This window comes from Anastrepha ludens, chromosome 2, assembly GCF_028408465.1.
Source record: "Anastrepha ludens isolate Willacy chromosome 2, idAnaLude1.1, whole genome shotgun sequence".
In the NCBI taxonomy this organism is placed as follows: domain Eukaryota; kingdom Metazoa; phylum Arthropoda; class Insecta; order Diptera; family Tephritidae; genus Anastrepha; species Anastrepha ludens.
Window position 1 is genome coordinate 153,950,389 of NC_071498.1, and position 24,286 is coordinate 153,974,674.

Below are 24,286 nucleotides of genomic sequence, written 5' to 3' on the forward strand. Positions count from 1 at the left end.
TGTTCAACGAGTTCTTTTCGTCGCAACTTGAGGAATTGGGATTGGAAAACATGTGGTTCCAACAGGACGGTGCAACGGCACACACTGCACGTGCCACAACCGATATGCTGAAGGATGCATTTCCCGGGCGCCTAATCTCCCGTTTTGGCGATTTGCACTGGCCAGCAAGATTGCCTGATTTGACCTCTCCAGACTTCTCTTTGTGGGGCTTTTTGAAGTCGCGGGTTTATGTCAACAAGGCTCAGACTCTTGCAGCTCTTAAAGACAATATCCGTCAAGAATGTGAGGACCTATCGCCGGAATTTTTGGCCAAAGTGATGGAAAATGCCATAGAAAGGGCTCAAATGGCAATCAACTGTGGTGGCGGCCATTTACATGACATCATATTCTCGACTTGATGTAAAAAAAATTAAAAGACCAAATAAACATAATCCACAAGAAGAATCAAAGTTTTTCATTTTTTTTTAAATTACAGCCAAAAAACATCGCAAGGTTACTTTTGCGCCAGTAACTTAGTTATTGAGTTATTTGTTGTTTTTGTGCAGGCCCGCTCCGCGGCTTTTCGTGCAGTAAAAACTTCCGTTTGGAAAATATTAATTTGGTCTGGCAGCTTGATAGGCTGTCTTATCTTTAGTTTTGAGCAGTAAATGCCTGCTCCCACTCCGTCCAAAGCTTTAGAGCCATCTGTGTAGATGCGAAAAGTCTTACGACCAGGCTTCATGCCTTTGTGCCATCCCTCCTCTTTCATTGTAGTATGAAACCTTCTCTCACAATTAAAGCACGAAGTCCGTGCGACCTGATCTCCTCTTTCCTATTGTGCTATGTCCGAACGTCCCTACAAGTGAATACTCCAGCAGCCACTAACCTCCCCCCGGATTTCGCAGCCAGATTTCCCGCCATAAGATCAATAGGTGGTATGCTGAGTATCATTTCAAGCGCCGCTGTTGGTGTGATTTTCAACGCTACTGTCAGGCACAGAACAGCGAGTCCTTGAACCCTTTCCAGTGGCATTAAGTATGTCAGTTTTCTTTTCGCAGTCCACCATACTAAGGCCCCATACAGCAATATCTGTCTAACTACTGCCGTGTAGCAAAAATGCATCAGAGAGGGTGATAGACCCCAAGTAACGCCCAGCATTCTTTTATTTACTTGCGTACAGCGTCCGTCAAATTTCTTTAGCAGTTCATTTGCTACAAGTAACCATAACAGCGGCGTTAGCACCCCACCTTGCGGAGTACCTCTGCATGCATATTGTATATACAGTTAGTAACATAAATAAGTATACAGGAGCCTGATTTATGGAACTGTTTGACGCTAACGCTTTCCTTAATATGTAATCAAAATATTTTGCACATGGTAATTGTGCACTGGGATAAGCTTTCATTTGCGCCATTTTGGAACCAAGCCATATTTTCTGTGTTACTATGAGTGTAAGTTCAGTATCTGTGGATCTGGTGGCCGTGAAAAAGTTTGGAGAAAAGTTAACGCGGAATTGGATCCAAACAATATGACCGGCACTGTGAAGCATGGAGGGGGCTCTGTGATGGTTTGGGGATATATGGCTGCGAACGGGGTTGGAAACTTGATATTTATCGAAAATATTATGAACCGATATGGTTATTTAAATATTTTGAAATATAATTTAAAAGAAAGCGCTACGAAATTGGGCCGAGGGACGTTTATCTTCCAGCAGGATAATCACCCCAAGCACACATCCAACATTGTACGAGAGTGGATGTTACACAGAGTGCGAAAACAGCTGAAAACCCCGCCACAGTCCTCGGATACCAACCCCATCGAACATTAATAGGAACATTTAAAGCGGCAAGTACGTAAACATCCGATTAGAAATAAGGAACACCTTAAAAACGTCCTTCAAGAGGAATGGAATAAAATGCACCAGCTGTAACTGAAAATTTGGTGAAATCAATGCCATCACGATTTAAAGCGATTGTTAAGTCTAATGGTTATCCTACCAAATACTAGGATTTGATTATAATTATGTTTTTGATTTCACAAATTAATAATATGATGAACTGTATACTTACTTTTGATACATGAAGTTTTATAAAGTTTAATATAAAAAGCTATAATTTTGTTCCTTTGTAAAAATTTTGTCATTATTTGGGTTAAATATGGTTTTTGTATTTCATTCATATAAATAAAACACAATTTTGTTATAACTTAGGTTGTTTGAAGGAATCGATTGGGGGAAAATTGAAAACGTGTCCGGTGTATACTTACTTCTGTTACTAACTGTACGACGTACTTCGACATGAGTTAGTTTTGTACTTTGCTGTATACTAAACTGAGGCCTAACTTACAGTGGCGTACTTTTTGTTAAGACAAAAATCAAAATTTAAGCAAAGCATTTGACGCAGTAAAATTATAGTATTATTTTAGGCGCTCGGATGTTGCTTTTATTATTTTGGAGTTCTCTGAATGAAGAAGTTAGCCCTAATGCTTAGTTGGGCAGTCGTTTATGTGGCAAAAAATACTCAGGGATGAAATTTTTTTTCATTTTTGTTTTTTTTTTTTCAAAAATTAACACGATTTTAAGCGACTTCAAACTTGTGCTTTATTCTACCACAATTATAAGATTGCATACCCAGAAGTTTTATAAAAACTCGGATTAAAACGTTGAAAATTTTTACAATTTTTGTGAATTAATTTCAAGATGTGGAATTTTGATTTTTAAGGATTTTGTTCTATAATGAACTATATCTTCAAAAGGAATTAGAAAGAAAAAAGTAATATGAAAGTTAGAGCGAATAATGTAAATAGATAAAGCGATTTAATTATGACAGCAGGATTTTAAATAGTGCACCAAGTTAAATAGGAGTGAAATAAAGTTGAATATTCAAGGGTTGGAAGCCCGAAAAAACGAATTTTTTCTGAGAAAACTTTTAAATTTTTTGATAAAAAATTTTTACACATATCTATCACACATTTATCTTTTAACTTTATTTTAAGGCTTAGTATTAGTGAAAATATTTATTTGGAAAGGAGCTACAGGTGATCTCCGGGAGCTCCTCTCAAAAACGACTTTTTGCGGTGACCACTATACCTCTGAACTGGATCCTCTGAAATTAAAAAAACCAAACAGATTTCATTAAAATAATGTTAAATTAAGCAATTAGTCGGAGGAATAAGTGAAATAAACTTTCTTGACAAAATGGCGGTTTCTAAAAAAAAAAGGATTTTTGACCAAAATATCGGCCTTAAATTAAAAAAAAAAAAATTTTTTGTCGGTGAGAAAAAATCTTCGGTTAATTACCAAAAAATATATTTAAGAAGCTCGTGTTAAAATTTAAACGATATTAAATTTTCTGTGTGCATTCTAAAATAAATATATGTATGTACATTAAGTAAAAAATAAAAAAAAACAATTTTTTGAAAACTTCAACTGTATATAACCCCGCAAAAACTGAACTAATTCTCTTTACAAAGAAACATTTGCAAAAATGCTGTCGGTATTAAATGGGGGTTAACGCTTCGTGTGGCTCTCTACGTCCGTAGTTAGACCAATCTTAATATTATATATGGAATACTTGTGTGGTGGCCATCTGCTCAAAAGGCAAAGTACGCTAAAGTCATGGATAAGATCCAAAGAACAGCTTGAACTTGAAGAACTTTTATGCATCTATGGTGCTTCAAGGATTACCTCAGACAAACCGCTGGAAGTGCTAATCAACTAACCTGCACTAAATCGTGTAGGGAAACACGTGGCCGTGAGAATTAACCCTTAACTGGTATCGTGGGGGCCGCGCAGACCCCACGCGTTTTATTTTTTTGAATTTCTTAAAAACTGCGCATATTACGCGGCTGCAATTTTGAGTAATCTCATTACGTCGCGACACGCGGCGGGTGTCGGACGTTCGGCGCTGAAGCTTTTACCAGAGCGGAGCTACGTACGTTGCGGGGGCCGTGCAGACCTCACTATACCCCCACTATACGTTGAAATACTTATGTTTTAGTTTATTTTTTCAAAGTTGATTTTATAAGATATAAGAAAACATACATATGTTAGCTAAAGACTTTCGAAATAATAGTTTTTTTTTATTTTTATAGTGGTAAGAAAAAAATACCAAAAAAGTATCCAAATTTTGTGATCTCTTGTAGTAAATAAGTTAAAAGTAGTATATGAATAAAAACTTATTAATTTCATAAAACAAGCTTGTTATTTGTCCTATCAAAATAATTCTTGAAAAAAATTGTAGACATTTGTATCCTAGAATCTAATTTTAATAGGGGGCCGCGCGGCCCCCACGATACTAGTTTCGTTAGTCAAATTTACGATACCAGTTAAGGGTTAAAAGTATGGCGCTATGGAAAGGCAGGCGGTTTTGGTCACGCCTCTATTATTCATACTCTGAATAGTCACAAACAAGAAATGCACTACTTTATTGCCAGACACAGCTTTGTCAGACTCTTCAATGACCATCCAGAAGAGCGATTTCAAGGACTGGACAATGATGGCTACAGACTTAGCGATTCTTCTAGTTTTCAAATCATTTTAAATCAAAAATTTTGGTGACATACAAATTGGGCTCTGATCAGGCTTGTCTTGATTTCTTGCCTGCATGCGAATGCTCTTTCTTTTAGTCATGAAAATCATATTCAGAAAAAATGCGAATATTTTTTTCAGTATGTGACAGGGCGTACAAAGTGGCAGGGCAGAAGTGAGGACAGGAGGGCCAAGTTCATAATTCCTTAGTACCAAAAGAACAACTCTGGCTAAAGATACCTGCAGATAACGTGTGGGCAGGCATAGGTAAACACGTTCACCCTATTCATGATTTTCATGGAATAGTTAATGTGCAACTTAATTTACCCTTTTGGTTGTGCCAGCAATCAAGCAATAATTTGCAAATAAAAGCAATAATTTAATTTTTTTTTCTTATTCTAAATTCTACTAGAAAACTCCTCGGCATAAACCTGTCGGTCGCTCGATTTAACGCACACCACAAATATAGTAGGAGAGGGAGCACCCAATAAAGTTTGCAAACGCCAATTTAATCTTTTTTATGTAAATATTTATTCTAAATTCGGCCTTGAATCACAAAAATAATAATCTCATTCCCATTTTTTCCCCGTGTTTCAAGCCATCTCTGTTGGAATAAAATTTAGTAGTCATGATCTGACGTTACTGCTCTATATAGCCCACCAAGACACAACATAAAGTCCACAGACTACTCGCAGCTATTCAACGAACGCAGAGGAAGATTCATTATTGGTGGCGCTTTCAACGCGAAACATGTGAACTGTGCATCACGGTTAACAACAACCAGAGGTCGGGAATTATGCAAAGCAACACAACAATGCAGATGCGAAGTATTTTCAACAGGCAATCCTGCCTACTCGTCATCAGACCATAATAAGACTCCAGATCTGATTAATTTATTTATAGTAAAGCAAATTTCACACTATATAAGAAATCTAGAAGACAGATTAGGTCTTAACTCCGACCACTCGCCAATATTCATGACACTTGTTCAATTACGGCTGTTGCTGAGATAACTAAGAATCGTAAAAGTGCAATATATTTGTAGGTACATACATATTTACGTATGTAACTGTTATTAATTTTCTATGCTCAATAAATGTTTTTGACAAATCAATAACAAAATGATGGTATTATCATCATATTTTTGGTCATACCTGATACAAAAAGCAAATAAAATGAAGCAAAATATTGAATTCTGTATTTTTCACTAATGATCACTAACAAGCTGCTGCCATTTGAAATACTTTTTTTTATAAAACAGTCAAAGGGAAAGTTAATAAAAGAAAACTAAAAACTACTGTCAATTTATCAATTTGCAGCAACACTCGTGGTTGCGGTAGCTGTAAACAACAGTGGCAGCGCCAGTGGCAGTAGCGGTGGCAAATATGGCTATTGCCACAACAATTAGTTTGTTCGTCAAACTGGGCACAAAAAAAACGTCGAACGAGAAGAAATTTAAAACACAAACGACAAAAAAATAAATATTCAAAACACCAAATGAAAGAAAACTAAGCGAAAAATGTGAATGACCATTTATTTCCAAGGCAGCAGCAGCAGCAGCAATACTCGGACCAAAAAAACAAACGAAAAACCACAACAACGAGAAGAAAAGTAAAACGTTACAAAATTAGCTTTGAACAATTCATATTATGGGCATACACACACACACACACACGCACATACATATACACTTAGTTATGCTTGGCCACGTACATATACACACACACATACATACATACAATCGCATATGCACATAAACACAGATGTCACTCACGTCAGCGCTGTACGCCTGCAGTCTTGGAAGCTGCTCACGTACACAGCCGATCCAATTATACCATAGAGCTGCAGCGGCGAGTTAAACCGTCTTAAGGAAGCAGCATTTAGCACCAGCTATCAGCATTCACTACGGCTGCTTGTTAATTGTAGTTTTTAGTGGTTTCAAATTTCACGCCAACACAGTAATAGCAGGTCGGCGTACACAACCTTGAGTGGAAAGGCCGAGTTTCCTCTGAAATTTGTGGTCGAACACCACTTTATTGCTTATTTCATGCAAATCAAGAGCTCTGCCGCTGTAAAGCGCCTTAGATGAATTTTCTTTCATTTCCATCTTCATTGCTGGAGTACCATTCAAAGCCTACAGCGACGCTTCACGGCTATATTTAATATTTGCCCAGCACGCAAAGTTACATTTCACGCCCGAATAGTTAGTTGTCGATCTGCACTCGAATGCCCTGAGCCGTTGTACTATAGTGTCAAGTTACCTGTATTTAAATTGGAATTCAATTACTTGCTTGGGGGTTGGGTAAACAAATTTGTGTGCTGCAACATTCTGTATTCAAAATTATGATTGTTAATATTTTCTATTGTAATATTCTACTTGATAAAATCCTTTCTTCTTCGTTACGCAATGATGAATGTATTTAAAATTTCTGTATTGTGAAAATTCTGAGAACTGCGTACTTCCTCTCATTATCGCTGCGATTCGCGCTAAAAATTTATGTGTGCTTTAATTTCGCTTGAATCTTACATCATATTGATTTATTGTTAGAGATATGGTATATACATACTAGGCCGGATCGTTTTGTGGGGAGGCAAAAAAATTGCCCATTGCTCTGTGAAAATCATATTCTAGGGATCAAAATAAGAAACTTTGCCGAAGGAACCATACCTCTAAAACGAATTCTGATGTCCCCCGATTTGGGTCGAACTTTTTAGTTTCTTTTCTCATGTAAAGGCCAAAAATGGTGATATTTTGAAATGATTGTATGGGGAACCTCCCAGGGGAGTTCCAGGGGGTGTGCCACTGGCATGGGTGGATCAGCCGTCCAAAGTTAGTGGGGGTCGGTCATACATTTGGTCTCGATTGGACATCAGAATTCGTTTTAGAGGTATGGTTCCTTCGGCAAAGTTTCTTATTTTGATCCCTAGAATACGATTTTCACAGAGCAATGAGCGATTTTTAAATCGACCCGCCCTAATACATACCATACCCACCATACATTAGGACGGGTCTGCTGTTTTCTCTACTTTGATTCGGCGACTAAAGTAGTGTATTGGCTATTCTAAACAAGAGTGGCCAGAGAATCATAGCTCTAAAATGGATTTCGAGCCTTACTTACTGTTAACTTTTCGACATTAATCTCCGACTATTTCTTTTTTTTCTTTTTTTTTTTTCTTTGAAGAAAATGTATGCATGCATGTATAATTAGTTCTTGGGTATGGAAAATTCATTTGTGATATTTATTTGGCTCAAACTCTTCCAACCAGTTGTCATTGCCAGTCTGTTATTACAATAAAGTCAGTGCGCCTCGGGGAGTCAGTACTCCCAACGGTTATATTAAATAGGAATTTAGTCACTCTCTTTACATCTCGGGAGGAAAGGAGTAAGGGACTTTTACCAAACAACTTCAGCACTACAGTCTACACAGATGGTTCAAAAATGGTTTGTGGCGTTGGAACTGGTATAATAAAATCTCATAGACTTAGAATTGATAAATCTGATAAGCACTTGCAATGTCTTCCCGACCGCTTTTACGGTTTTCTCTAATTGTTTGAAAAAATCAGGGTTAACTGTTTGCCCCTTTTTTAATTCAAGTAAAAACGCCAGTTTCGGTTCTTCTTATGCCTTTTACCGTTGTGGTTTCGTCTGGCAAGGTCTTTCCTCAGATGTTTTTGAGGATTGCAGCATAACTTTGGCCCTCTACCGGTTTTACCAACAGAGCCTCCGATTTTGGTTTTGGTATTCGCTCAGTTTTCTTTTGATTCTCCTTAGTCTTCCTTACTCTATCGCTCTGCGCTCAGGCTCTCCAACTGTTAGTTTCTTCGAAGAGTCGGGTGCGGCAGGACTTGGTGCATTTCGTTTAGCGGCTAAATAAGTAATCTCCTGGACAACATCTGTTTTTCGAGCTGTTGCGGGGGTGTCCCTCCAATTTCTTTCATTGATGTGATGATGACAGGAGGCGACCTTTGCCGGTTTTCTCAGCTCAAAGCCAACCTCTTCTGCAGTTTTTCATGACGTCGAATAGTTCATCTAGCTCTGAGACTCCGGTCTTTATTTCCGTGGATGTATTCCTACTCTTCTATAGAACTGCTTTCATTTTCATCTTCCTAAGCACTCACAAACATTTCTCTACGGCTTCCTCTTCTTCAGCTCGCATTTTGAAAATAAACTCTTGTCGCAGAGATGCAGTTTTTCCCCTTTCTGTGCTTGCGTCCTTTGCAGTTTCTGGGGTTTGTGTCGACGCATTGAGCGCATTTGCAATATTTTCAGCCGCTTTTGACGTTACTCTGACGTCTAATTTCTAAGGCGTCACTTCAACTCCTTCATTGACCGTCTTCGATTTTTCTATAGTTGGCAATGATCCACTCATAAGGGGCGTATTCGCTTTTTGCGGTGGCGAGCCAAGGAATCGTGGTTGCCTTACGAAAGAGCTCTGCTCTAGATCTACATCATTAATGGCTTTCTGCTGTTTGTCTTCTTTTTGCCTTTTTTCCTTAATTTTTTCCATACTTATTTATTCAACCAGCGCATCGTGTGCAGGGGGGTGGACCGAAATAATCAAGAGCGGGTGTACCCTCGGAGGAAATGCTCCTACCCCAGTTCCCTGAGGCTTGACCTACGCTTTACCAATCCCGGAAAACACAGACGGCCAGCGCTCGCCCGGAGAGCTACTACTCTTTCGCCCAATGAATGCTTCCTGACCAGGGTCCAAAGCGGCTGGTTACTGATATACACCGGAGCTAACACATCGGCAGAGCAAACTCACATCACCCCTTTGAGGTCGCAGGTGGATACCCATAGCAACCTATCCAGGGACTCCGATTGCGCTCAGTTCAGCAGTTCATTGGCAGTAGGAGAAACTTGTACGCTACAAATAGCAGACTTTTCTTTTAATTGCAATATCGCTATTTTTTCGGATAGCTATGTTAACTTCAATCCAGGTACTGAATACAATTACTACAACTCTTAAACTGATGAAACAAAATAGGAATAACATTACCAACTTGATCGTAAACCACAAAGTTACCTTAACACGTTCACGCCGGCGCGTACCACCGGTGGCCCGCACAAGTCTGCTTCATTGGGCGGCGCGTACCACCGGTGGCCCGCACAAGATTGCTTCATGGGGCGGCGCGTACCACCGGTGGCCCGCACAAGATTGCTTCATGGAGCGGCGTGTACCACCGGTGGCCCGCACAAAATTGCATCATCTGGCAGCGCGTACCACCAATGGTACTTTATTAGACGGTACCTACGAGATGAGATGCCATAAACGACTACCCTTACGAACAAATTTCGTTTTATGACCTGTAATCGCTCCCGTCCGATAGAGCGAAAAGGTGTAAACATTGCCGTCTGTGGGCGAAGACCATGAATAACAGCGCCGGCGTGAACGTGTTAATCTAGCTCTCGGGACATCGGAACATTTACCGAAACGAAAAAGCAGGCGAACTGGCAAGAGGGGGATCTGCATTGAATAACAATCTTGCAGAATCGGTATTCCCACCACTGGGAGCTATCAAGAATGCAATTTCCTTAAAATATCTACAAATCACGGTATGCAGATGGAGAGATTAGACAACATACAAAGTTAGCAGAAGGTTATGGTCCACCTACGACCACAAATAAACGTCAATGCTGGCAAATATGAAACGAAGTGATGCCTGCAGAATCACGACGGTGATAACTGGCTTTCATTTCCCTTTGTGAATTGTCCTGTATCGACGGTTTGAAGGCTTATGTGGGAATTTTGTTTTAAGGAGGGTAAACTTTTCACCCGTTTGCGCATTTTAAGGTAAATCGGCATAGGTAACTACGTTCTCCTTACATTTTAGATGATATGTTCAAGAATTCTATGTAAAAACCAAAGAAAAACAATTTACGGAAAAAAATCTCCAAAGGATGAACGGTTTAGAATTCCCAGTAGAAATCTTCTGTGGCCAAAAAAAGTCAAGCGAATTTATTTCTCTACAAAATTAAAAAAATGCAGAATATAGGCCGCAAAAAATGTAGGCTGTTTAAAATAAATGGCGCGTACACCCTTTTTGGGAGTTTGACCGAGCGCCTCCTCCTATTTGTGGTGTACGCCTTGATGTTGTCCCACAAACGGAGGGACCTACAGTTTCAAGCCGACTCCGAACGGCATATATTTTTTATGAGGAGCTTTTTCATGGCAGAAATACACTCGGAGGTTTACCACTGCCTGCCGAGGGGCGACCGCTATTAGAAAAATGTAATGTTGGTGTGTCACCGAGAACTTACGTTCTCAATGTGAATTCCGAATGGTAGTCACGCACCAATCCATTCGGCTACGGCGGTCGAGAGAAAATTGTAATGCAGACTTTAGGGCCTTCCCCTTGCATAAATTTATGTTTGATTACTCGCTTGAAGCTTAAAGGGTATTTGCTTATGATAATTGCAGTGAAAATTAAAGCATCTTGACCAAGCTTAGTGTATTGTACGGCCAGAGCGCTAAAGGAGATCCTTTCTAGGAACAAATTAGAAAGAGTAAAACGAATTCCTTGCATGCTAGTCAAGGAAGCTCTTTTTTAATTGCTGCCTACGACTCTCGCAAATATATCTAATCAATGTGTATTTCGCAATAATCCCCAGCAGGCAAAACGTCTTCAACCTCGGCCCTAGGTAACCATCTTAAACAATTCATTTTTATCGGTTCCACATTAAAGGAGAGTGTGCGTGGTGAAGTCCACTAACCTTAAGCTAAAAGTATTTGGATATTATTTAGAATACTATTTCCCCTCTTTTGTCTTTAGAAATTCGAAATAGTAGCTTTTGATATGTGAATAACGAACTGAGTTTTGATGAATAAACTAGGTGAAGGATAGATTACGGAGGTTTTTTGTTTTTTTTTTTTGGTGCGTGAGGTTGGTTTAAAAATGCTTTCGCACTTACAGCGACCATCGTCTCCTACGTCGAGTAGCCATTAAAACACCTTTAAAATGCCATTAAAAAGGCCTCTTCATCGTGAGGACCCATACGACGTCCATAAAATGGACTAGTGCTATTCGCTTACGTCTGGGTCCACCATGCTTGTAGTCATCTTCACTCCTCAGGCTCTTCTTTTATGTCTCTGTCTGTCAAGGCTTCGCTTGGTTGTACTGCATCGAGGTCTATCTTTTTCTCCGTAATACGCTTTTAACGTCTCTTTTAACGGCACTTCAGTTATTATCGCATTCAAGCATCTTGTCGATAGCATTGGTCGGCGCCATGTCGCCAATATGCTCCCTCAGAGCATCTCTTACCATGAGCCATTTGTCGCAATTAAAAAACGTGTGATCCGCGTCATCGTTCGGTGCTTCGCAGTATATGCGCCTGGCGTCGCTTCCCTTACCTATTTAGAATAGGTATTTTCGGAAGTATCCGAGTCATGAAATAGCCCACTTCTCCGAAGTTCCTTTGAACACATTTGCCTATTGTAGAAATCAGCTTCGTCCATCAGTCACTCGATCAGTTTCCCATCAGCTTTGCCATCGCTTCATATTTTGGCATCTCCGTTCCGCGGCGTTAGTGGTGGCGTGTTTTTACTAGAATCCCACGCATCCACTCCTTCCCGAGCCATGAGGTCGATATGTATCTCCCCGCTGATCACAAAAACTGCTGCGCCTGCGACTGTGCGGTAGGCTGAAGAAATTCTGAGCGTCGCTGTTCGGTGGTTGTCCATTGTGATACCACATGATTGGGATTAGGTCGCCCCTCTCTACCAGATGTTGTGAAACCACCGCGATTCTCTGATAAACGCTGAATTATTGTGGATAGTTACATATTGTAGGTCTGCTTGATAACCAAAGAAGTAAGAGATTAGGCACCGATGCTGCGTTTCAGGCATGAGAAAATGTTCAATTGTTCAGCACACTCCACTTCCTCCTCGTTTCTTCAGCTTCGATAGAGGTCATTTTAGGGAAACCCCAAAGCATCCCATGCGTCCCCATTAAGCTGTACCTGGTAACAGTTTTCCCTGACAATGTGTCTGGTGGCAGTGGTCCCATTACGCAGTAGCTGGAAGGATGCAAGCCGATGTTCTAATGGAAGGCTAGTCTAGAGTGATGAGAGCCTTATTTCTTTGTTCATTTCTTCTAGACCAGACCTTTCTAGTTACTTATCTAGTGGGCTCCGTATCCCATCTGCTGACGGTCTATGCTTTGTACACCGACCTGATCCAGAGCTTGCTTTAGAATAAGGGGATGCCTAAATACTGGACTGAGTTGACTTATTTAAAATCAGTTGCCCTTCTTGCCAGCTCATCGGCAATGCAATTCCAACTGCTGACCAATCCCATTTATAATTCGTAAAGTTTGTTAATTTAAAAATATTTTTAATGTTTTTCATCTGGGCTTTCAATAAAATAAGGTAGAGTGGGATATACTAATCTTGCATGTAGGAGCTTTCGTGAAACATTTAAAAGTCTAAATTTATTTGATTTCTGTTGAAAATAATAGAGCTGCACTTTAACGGTTTGAGCACCGAACGGGTAAGGCAAATAACCAAATTATAATTTTTAATTTTTTCAACTTATAAACATTTTCGAACTACTGTGCAGCAGAGGAACTTATGCAACTCAATAACTGGACTTGTCTTTTATTACCATCGAGTCAGTAATGAGAGCAAACTTTGAAGAAATAAGAAAGGAGTAGCCACGATAAAAGTAGTAACCACTGAGTAGCCGAAAAAAAATGAAATGCCCTTAAACATAATTCGTTTAATAACAGAATCATAATACAATACATATGTATATACTCGTACTCGCATGTATATAGGTACATATGTATGTTTGTATATAACACAGCAACCAGCGAAATGCTGACACAAAAGCATCACTTGATGAGTAACAACGTAAAAAGAAATGAAATCGAAATCGAAAATTCATTCGATGAGAGTGAAAGTTGGTCGAACGGTTGAATGATTGTTGGCGGCGTGACTGCTGCATGATGATGAAGCATCGCTTTTATGAGTGTGCATGTGTGTGTGTGTGTGAGTAAGTTATGTGAATGATGCTGTAGCGTTAAGGCGGTGCCGAACGGAACGAGAACGAGGTGGTTGCGCAGTCGCTGTTCGATACCGTTATGAAAACTTACCTACACACTTAAAATTGTACTCGCATGTTTTTACCCTGTGCTTATGCATCTTCTTCTTCTACATACAAGCGTAAGTAAGGTTGTTGTTATTTGTAAAGCGCTTTTATTATAATTTTTTTATTAACTGTTAAACAAGTTGAGTTTCATTTCGGTGCGCACACATACACAAAAATGCATTGCTTGCTTACACACATACAAGCACACACGCCCACAGTGCTGGCGCGCTGAAAAAATGCTGGAAAAGTAGCAGCAATAAACGCCGTTATAAAAGCGGCGCGATTCCATATTATTTTTTAAGTGCTCTAAAATTTAATAATATTTAAATTTTAAAGATTTTTTTCTTATTCTCGTAGCATCTTTTTATTATTTTTTAATTATATGCTTTTTCTTTAATTTGCTTTACGCCTAATTACAAGCGCAATGTCCCGTGTCAAATACAGCAATAAACCTGTGAGACTGCGTTCACGGCCAGCTCCTTAAGGCATTTTACTCATTTACAGGGTGGTCAACGTAGCGTTTTGAGGTTGAATGAACGATTTTTTTGATTTTGAATAGAATAACAGCGAAAATTTATTATTGTTATTATACAGAAAAAAGGTTATGAGCCACTGCCTTAGATTGATAAAAAAATGCAGCACTAGTAGTTAAGACCTTCGGTTGCATCAGAAATTTAGTTTATGGTTAGATATTTATAAAATTGCTCGCTTTTCTCTGGCAAAATATTCGGAAATATTAAATTCAAATATCGAAAATCTTATAATCAGCCAAAATTGGAATGCCAATTGGCTGTCTAGGAGCAGCATGCAGCAGTTTGCCTCCTTTAGACTGCGTTTTTTGAGGCGCCGTTAAGGATAAATGTTCCAGCCACCCAGAGGTGATTCAAGAGTTGAGGTAAGGTATCGAATCTGCCTTGCCTGGGATAAGTACTGAAACTCATAAGTGCGGAAATGTACTAAACAATAGGGCTGACCAAATGGGCCAGCAAGAAAGAAAAAAGAAAAATACAAGTAGTGTTTGGGAAATATTATTTCTATATGAAATACTTTAAAATTCAAACAGGTTTTGAAAATTTTTCAAAATGGGAACAGTGTGCTTTTGTTTTTAATTTAAAGCTCCGAACGTGGCAAACGCATTTTAATAAAAATTGTATTCAATTTAAATGAAATTTTTTTCCCAAAATTTTAAAATATTTATTATTATTTTTATGAAAAATTTTCAAAATAAAGATAGTGTGCTTTTGATTTTAGTTTAAAGCTCCGAACGTGGCATGCGAATCTTAATAAAAATTGTAGTAAATTTAAATGATATTTTTTTAACAAAATTTTGAAAAATTTTGAAATTCAAACAACAATTTTTAAAAATAAAAAAATTTTAGTTCTGAAATTCACTATTTTTTTAAAAGAAAAAAAATTTAACATTTTTAAAATTTTCAAATAAAAACAAAACTGCTTTCCGAAAATTTTTAAAAAATTTCTAAATATTAAAAAAAATTGTTGTAGATTTTTAAAATCAAACATAACATTTTTTTCAAAGTAAGAAAAAGTTAGAAATATACAACTAGTGCTTGGGAAATAATATTTTTTTATGAGATACTTTGAAATTCAAAAAGGTTTTGAAAATTTTTCAAAATGCGGCCAGTGTGCTTTTGTTTTTAATTTAAAGCTCCGAACGCGACAAACGAATGTTGATAAAAATTGTAGAAAATTTAAAGAAGTTTTTGTTTTATTGTACAAAATTTTAAAGATTATGAAATAGACACAAAAATTAAACAAAAAAATAAAAACATGCATTCTCAAATTCAGAAATTTTTTCACAAAAACTCGAATTCAAAAAAAAAAAAAATAAAGCATTTTCCCAAAATTTCGATAAAAGAAATTTTTGTTTTAATTTTTTGTGTTGTTGTTTATTAATTTAAAGCTCCGCACCCGGCAAATAATTTTAATAAAAACTAAATTTAAAAGAAAAAACATTTAACATTTTTAAAATTTTCAAATACAAACACATTTTTTTTTCCGCAAATTTTTTAAAATTTCTAATTATAAAAAAAAAATTTGTAGATTTTCAGATTCAAATATAAAATTTTTTTCAAAGTAAGAAAAAGTTAGAAATATACAAGTAGTGCTTGGGAAATAATAGTCTTGTATGAAATACTTTGTTAATTCAAATGGTTTTAGAGCAGTGTGTGTTTGTTTTATTATTTAAAGCTCCGAATCTGTTAAACGAAATTTAATAAAAATTATAGCAAAATTTAAATGAAAGAAACTTTTTTCAAAAAATTGGAAAAACTCTGAAATTCTAACAAAATCTTGTAAAAGTTAAGTTTCTGAACTTCAAAATTTAAATGAAAAATAAATTTTTTCACAAAATGTGAGAAATTGCGATATTAAAAACTGTTTTTTTTTATTAAATTTAAAAGGTATTAAAAATTAAAAGAATTAAAAAAAGTTTTTCACAAAAAAAAATTTTTCGGAAATAATTTGAGAATTTGATATAAAAAAAAATCCTTAACAAAATTTTAAAATTAACATAAAATAATTTTTTTTTAATTTGAAATTGATTTTTCCAGTTTTATAAACATTTTAATCTGCATATTATTATTCCTTTCCAGAAAGCACATACAATTTCTTAAATATATTATAAAAAAAATCAGAAAATTTTAAAAATTTTGAAATTAAAAAAAAAAGAATTTAATTTTAAAACTAAAAAACTTTGTTTTCACAAAATTTTAAAACTTATGTAGTTAAAACAAAAAAATTCACAAAATTTAAAAAAAAAAAATAATAATCATTCTACAAACATTTTTTTTTCAATTCAAAAGTTAAATTTTTTTTTGTTTTAAAAAAAAAATTTTTAATTTAAAATTTAAATTTTTTTTGTTTTAAATTGATTCTTTTTTTAATTTAAAAATTGTTGTGCATAAAAAATTAAACTTTAATTCAACTCAACAAAACGTTTTATTTCAAAAAAATAGTTCTTTCTTTAATATGAAGTTGAATTGGCCAGTTTTGTTATCATATTAACCTTTATACTATTATTATTCCTCAAAAGCTCTCCTTCCTTAAAAAAAATGTACTCGAATAGTTGCCTATTTAGTACCAGCGCTCTGCTGAACGACCGAAACGAACAAACTTCCTTGAAGCCGCATATGAGCTGCCTCATAAATACATTTAAGACGGCCTTTCTTGATGGAACGGCAGAAAAAATTCTTGTCTGCAAATGCTGCCTTAAAGTCAGCTTCTTAAATATTTTCAAAGCTGCAGAGACAGCAAACAGCTTCTTCCCTTTTTATTAAAACCCGTGCTATAGTCTCGGAGTCATTAGATTTTGAAAAAAGAAAAAAAAAAATATTTTAAAAACTAAAATTTCTTTATTTGAAATTGCCTCATATAAGACTATTATTTCCCAAAGTTAAAAACAAATCGAAGTACTATATACTTGCACTGCGCTTACTTTTTGCCGGAGCTTTACAGTAAAGCCAGTTATGGAAGTCAATTTAATGAAATTATATTCCATGCTTAATAGCAAGGTTTACCTTTTTCAATGTCTTCAAGTCTATGAAGAGACATACTTTGAGAACTATTATTTTCTTTTCAGTTTAATTAATAAAACTACACACGCTAGCAAGGCCGATCACCCTGTACAAAGATAAAGTGATTTATTTGCTTCGCACTCGTTGGGCTTCTTCGATGCCGTCGTTCCCTAATCTGCTTATTTTAATTGACGGTCACTTTGTATTTTCACTGGTTAAAACCCTTAATTATTACATTTTTTTCTTCAAATATTTTCTTCATTTGTTTCAAGCCATTGTGTAAGACAGGCGGCCGCTCGTTCGCTGCGCGTCTTTCAAGTTTTTCACTTTTGTTTTGGCTTCATAAAATGTGTCTGCGGTTTCGCGGTGTATTACGACATTTCAGATGCACACACATATACATGCATACATATCTACGTACAAAAATATTATAAATTTTTTATTGCTGCAAGTACATGGCGCCTGAATGAGTAATAAAGAGACGACCACTCGTTTACCCTAATTCTTCTATTTTTATTCCCTATTGTGTCTGATTGGCAGCTGAGGCCGTAACCGTTCTCATTCGCCAGTCCTTCCAGCGTTGTTGGCTGTGTGTACACTTGCGTTTTTCTAATTGCAATCGACTCAATTGGTTAGCAGTCGCTTGCGGCAGGTCTGCGTAACGAGCGCCAAACTGCTCGTTTTCTTAACTTTCGTTCTCATATTTTTTTCGCTTTTAACTTTCATTCATTCAAATTTAGATTTTTTGTGTATAAAATGCAAATTTATTGTAATCAAATAAATTGTTGGTCTGCAACTTGACTATTGTTTTCTTATGGCTCCTACGCTTTTTCGAATGTTTTTCTTGTTTTTGATTTATACTCCATTTAAGTTCATAGCTTTCGCTTTTCTCCATTTTTGTTATCTTTACATCATATCCAACTTTTTAGACGCGTGCTTTTTTTTGGCTTTAATCTGAATAATAATTTGAATAATTTGAATCATTGAAATCAAGAAATTATAATCAGATCAGAGTTCGCTAAAATATTAAGGCTACAGGTGGAGACGAAAAAAATTAAAAAATTATTATTATTATTATTATTAGAAGGCCATTACGCACTGCGACCAGAGCTGATCTATTGTGAAAGGCCTATTTTGTAACCCTAGAGTTTTAGGCTTTTTAGAAATTTTAGCACAGTTTTGGGTTTGTTGTTCCAAAGATTGCACGGAGATACTACGATACCACCAAGGTGGTGAAGTCTTTGTCTGCCCAATGCAGGACATTCACAAAGCACATGTTCTGAGCTTTCTATGTCCATTTCACAAAAGCGGCAGGCATTGGTCTCAGATAGACCAATTTTATTTAGATGATACCTCAGGCTGCAGTGACCTGTAAGGTATCCTGTTAAAAGACGCAGATCTACTCTGTTTAGTGAGAGAAGTTTGTCAGATATTCCGTTGTTGAGACTTAGGAATAGTTTGGCTTGACGCTGACCGGCACAGTTTAGCCAGTGTGCGGCAAGTTTTCTTTCCTCCCATTTCCTAAGGAATTCATTAATGTGGCCTTTTGTCAGTCCACAGAAAGGCTCAGGACTAGTAAGTTGCATATTTGCTCCTTGTTTTGCAAGGTCGTCAGCCATTTCATTTCCCTCATGTCCTTCATGTCCCGGAATCCAACATAGTGTTACTGTGTTGAGGTTTCCTAACATGTTTAGGAGGTTTAGGCAATCGTTTGCCAATTTAGAGGTGATGGTTGTTGATAGAAGGGCTTTTAAAGCCGCTTGGCTATCTGAAAGTATGTAGATGTGAGTACCTCTCATTTTCCTTCTAAGGCATTCTCTCACACATGTTTCGATGGCCTGTATTTCTGCCTGGAATATTGTTGGGTAGAATCCCATCGGAATCGATTTTTTGAATTTAGGCCCATTGATTCCTGCCCCTGTTCTACCATTTTCCAATTTGGACCCATCAGTAAACCATAGCTGGGAGCCATGTTTGAAAGTGATAGAATTAGTTCTCCAGTCTGTGCGTGCATTAATTATGACTTGGAAGTTCCTGAAGAGTATTGGTTTGGGTGATAGTATATCATCCCTATGAAGAATGGGACTATGTAGGAAGTCTTCTAAGATCTTTGAATGTCCTCTCATATCCCCACTTTTAAGTTCAGATATACCTTTTAATCTTAAGGAACTCGAGCGAGCTTCCCTTTCAATTAGAATAGGAAGCGGTGGTATGTTCAGGAGCACACCCAATGCATCCGTGGGACACGTTTTCATAGCCCCTGTAATACCAACACATACCAGGCGATGCAGTTTGCTTAATTCGTTTGCCGCCTTTCTTTGCTTGACCTTGGGCCACCATGCTAAGGATGCATAAGTGACTATGGGTTTTACAACTGTGGTGAATGTCCAGAAGGTCATTCTAGGGCTTAGTCTCCATGTCTTACCAAAAAGCCTTGTACAGGCAAAGAATGCCCTTGTGGCTTTTGAAGTAACTCTCTCAATATGGGAGTTCCACGTAAGCGTTTTGTCAAGACTAACGCCAAGATAGTTCGCTTCTGTCGAGAGTTCAAGTGTTCTTCTATTAAGGGTCGGACATTTGAGATTTATGTTCCTTCTCCTAGTGAACGGTACAAGTGCTATTTTGGATGGGTTAATGGAAAGCCCTTTTTCAGTGTATTATGGTACGGGCTTGCTGCATGCGATCCGAAATGGTTTCCTCATGCCACCCTAATACATAAACTACTAGGTCATCAGCGTAACCCTGAGTGTGAAATCCTAGGTTATTCAGTTTGTGGAGAAGTTCATCTATAACTAGAGTCCACAGAAGAGGAGAGAGTACGCCACCTTGAGGGCAACCTCTTGTGGCTTTGATAGATTTGATTGTTCCTCCTAGTTCGGTGCTGATCGTCCAAGATTTCAGCATGAATATTATCCATCTAGTGATGGGTTCAGGTACCTCCTTTAGATATAGGGCATTATAGATTGCCTCATAGGAGGTGTTATCAAAAGCTCCTGATATGTCAATAAATGCACATAGAGCTATCTGTTTGGACTCAATAGCCTTTTCAATAACTGTTACCAGGCTGTGTATTGCAGTCTCAGTGGATTTTCCCTGTTGATAGGCAAATTGAAGTCGATGCAGTGGGAATTTAGCTAGATTGTATTCCCTAATATACTGATCAACTATCTTTTCCATTGTTTTGAGGAAAAATGAGCTGAGAATAATTGGTCTGTATGATTTAGGCAATTGTTCGGGTTTTTTCCCTACCTTTGGAATAAATACGACCTTAACCTCAGCCCATTTTGTAGGCAAATATCCTAGCAGTAAGCTTGCTTTGTATAGTCTGGTCAGATTAGGGATAATATGGTGTGCACCCTGCTGTAAAAGACAGGGGAATATCCCATCAGGACCAGAAGATTTGTATGGGCTGAATGTTGATATCGCCCATTGTACCCGCTTTTCATGGAATAGCTTGTTTGCTAGTTTTAAGTTCTCAGCACCCGCAGATGTAGTAGTTTCTGCCGGTACAGAGATCTCGTCTAGCACAAGTGATCCAGGGAAGTGAGTGTCCAGCAGAAGTTGACTGGTTCCCTCTGGATTCCTTGTGTAGCTACCGTCTGGCTTTTTCAGGGTACTAATGCCGTTTGAGTGATCTTTTAGTAGGGCTTTTTGGATACGAATAGCATCCGGAAGACTACAAATCTTTTCACAGTGATTCCTCCAAGTAGCCCTTTTAGATTTCCTCAATTCTTTATTGTAGTTGGTTAGGGCTGTTGAGTAGGAGGACCAGTCCCCCATTGCTTTAGCTCTATTCCATAGGGTTCTTGTTTCTTTACGCAGGTTGGAAAGTGTACTATTCCACCAAGGAACATTTATTTGTGGCTTTTTCACTTTTACTGGGCAACTTGCGTGAAACGCAGATATTATGTTTGAATGTAGTTCGTTCGATTCGAACTCAAGCTCAGATATAAGCTGAATGTGACGCTTAGAGCAGTTGACACTTTGTTCTAAATAGAAGTGAAAGTAGTCCCAGTTAGTTTTTCTGGGGTTTCTGTAAATTGTCATTTGTGGTTTGGTTGCACCTATATCGAATCTAATATGTCTGTGATCCGACATAGATGTTTCCTCTGACACATGCCAATTTGAGACTTCGGTCAAAACATTATGGCTAGAGAGAGTGATGCCAAGGACTTCACCTCTGATTGCATTAATAAATGTAGGTTCGTTGCCTCGGTTTAGGATAGATATATTATACCTAAGTAGAAATTCAATAAGGTACTCACCTCTTGGATTGATGTTGTGCTTCCCCACGCTGTGTGGTGCGCATTTACATCACAGCAGAGGATCCACCGGAGACGTTTTTGCTGACAATATTCCACCAGGGCTATAACCTCCCTTGTTGGAGCAGTGACCTCATCTCCTGGAAGGTAGGCGGAGGCAAGTACTACCTCATGCTCACCTTTGCTCGTTGGCACTTTTACCCAAATCGCCACCAGGTCTTCTGTAATGAACTGTGATATTGGGATAAAGGTTAGTTGATTATTTATTAACAACGCCGCTCTGGGACGGTCTTTGTTGGCAGCATATATCAACTTACCGTTTGCGCTCTGGAGTCCCTGAATGACTCCTTTACGTACCCATGGTTCTTGAATGAAAACTACATCCAAGAGTTCTTGGTTAAATCTCCTCGTAAGCACGTCCGAGGCTGCTTTTGCGTGATGGAGATTTATTTGAAGGCATCCGAGTTGCCTTCTGGTGTTGTAGGGTTTACGCTTAGGCCAGGTCATCTAGTGATCCTTCTTTTGTCAATGGCTGCCTTTTTCTTGCCTCGGTTGCTTTTCAGCAGGGCTGCTTCCTCAGCGGACATCTGATCCCCCCTTCGATCCTTGTTGTGGCTGTGCGCTTTTTTATCAGCCTGTAGCGGGGGTCGCATGCGGATACCCTCGGCCACGTTATGGCGCCATGTGCCGGATGTTGTTGGCTTTTCTGGCTCGTGTTTGGAGCAGCTGGCCTTATCGTCCTGGGCTATTGAAGCCGTTGGAGTCAAAGTTCCCGCTTCCTCAGAGCTTTGTTTCGCCGAGGGGTCAGGGTCCTGTTCGGTAACCTTAGGCGGATCAATCGGGCCTTTAGATTTTGGCCGAAGTTGGGTTTTACCGAACCCGTAGTTCAACCAGTTGTTGGAAGTCTTTATGACTTCTGCGGAGATTGGGTCAATAGCAATGGTAATTTCTACCACCGTACCCTTGCGCACTCTGTTGAGCACCCGCCAGTCATTGGTGTTGAGGCCCTCGTTTTGGCCGTCAAGGAGGCTAATAATATCCTCAGTTCAGGGGCTATCCAATTCTGGAAAGTGACCAACGAAGATTTGTGGGCGCGGTATGTCCGCCTCCTGCACAATCTTCAGCTGTGCATCTTTCCACGGCTTCAGCTTGGGAACTACTTCCTTTAGCCAATTAGCCGTATCATCGCAGCCGCATGATATAACTATATATCCTGGGCGAAAGGTGCAGCTATTAAATTTGGGCTTTGCAGCGCCAGTCTGCTTTTTCCTTATCGCCTCCAGGATAGCATGTTGTATGGCCGTTAGTCTTTCCGTCGACCATACTGTAGTGGGATAGTCAGGAGGAATTATTCCCAACTTCGTGCTACACGCCGCGTCTTTGTAAGACATTTTTGTTGAGTCTACCTTGACTTCTGGATTAGGCACTGCTGCCTTTGGTCCTTCCGTTTCGGTAGTCTCTCCTGCCTTTTTTCCAACGCTGGAGCTCCCCTGTAAATTGGCACGTTTAGGGGAGCTTTGCTTTGGCGTGGTGCTGCTGGAGCGTTGTCGCTTCAGATCAGCTGGTTTTTGAGCCAACTCTCTTGCCTCGTCAATGCTGTGACCTTTTTTCAGGAAGTACTTTAGGCGCTTTCTGGCGGCACCGCAAAGCCGCACCTTGTCTTCGTCCTTTCTTCCTGAGTCACGAGTGGGAGAAGATAATGGTTTCTCCTCTTCCTCTGGTGATATGGTAGAAGCTTTGCCATCTGGCCCCAGGGCCATGTCGTCAACTTCCATATCCGAGCTTTCGCTGACAGTTGGAGGGCATTGTTTGCCCTTAGCTGCCTGCGATGTTGTTGGTAATTCGGCACTGTTTACCGAAATGTCGTTATCGACCTGGTTTATAATATATTAGGCACTTCTGCCTTTTTTAATAAGTTGTTTGACTCTGCCATGTGGTCTCACGAGTGAAGGGGAAGGGAAGGTCGAGCCACGACAGTGCCCCGGTGTCGCGGTAAGGCTAATTACAACCAGAGGGCGCCCGATATCTGGAGGTCACCGTTATAAGACACACTTACGTAGTGCCATTCATCCTATAGGCACGGTTCGAATTACACCTAGGATTACGGGTTTTTTCGAGTTATGCCTCTCTAGATCCGCCATTTTTAGTTAAAAGCAGGGGCACCTCGTGCAGGAGTGGCATTCTGCCACAATGGTCGGTCTTTAGGCTACTGGCACAACTGCCATACGCCTCTGTGTGCATTCCCCTAAGAAGCAACGTACACTTCACTTAAAAAATACATCGAACGAACTTTTTTTTTTAATTTTTTACACTACAGCTGTGAAAAAGTAAAAAAAAAGAAAACATTTGAGATGGCATGACATTTGAGAGTAAGAAAAAAATGTTGCGTAAATGAAAAAATTATGGATTTTCCAAAATGAGCTGTGTTAAATAAATATTTGAGATGGCATGACATTTGAAAGTAAGAAAAAAAATTTTGAGTAAATGAAGGATTTATGAATTTTCCAAAATGTGCTGTGTTTTATACACTCCATAGTAAACTTATAAAAACACTAATTCCAAAGTCAAATCTTGTCTATTTGGTTATTTTTTAATTTCAATAAATTTTTATAATGAATGGACCACATTTCATTTGCATGCGCATTACCGTCAAGGGGAAAAAATTATCAAAATCAACATGAATTTTGAGTCACCTAAAACTTGCACTTTATTAATTTTAATTAATAAAATTTAATGGGCTTACTAGTAACTAAATTTTTTATAATTGTGAAATTTTTTTATGAAAATTTGTCCAATATTTCCTTGCATCTCCTCGTTGCCACTAACTTTTACGACTCTGTGGATTTACGGCCTCATACGATCAAATTTCTAACTAGAGAGGACTGCGAAATGGTT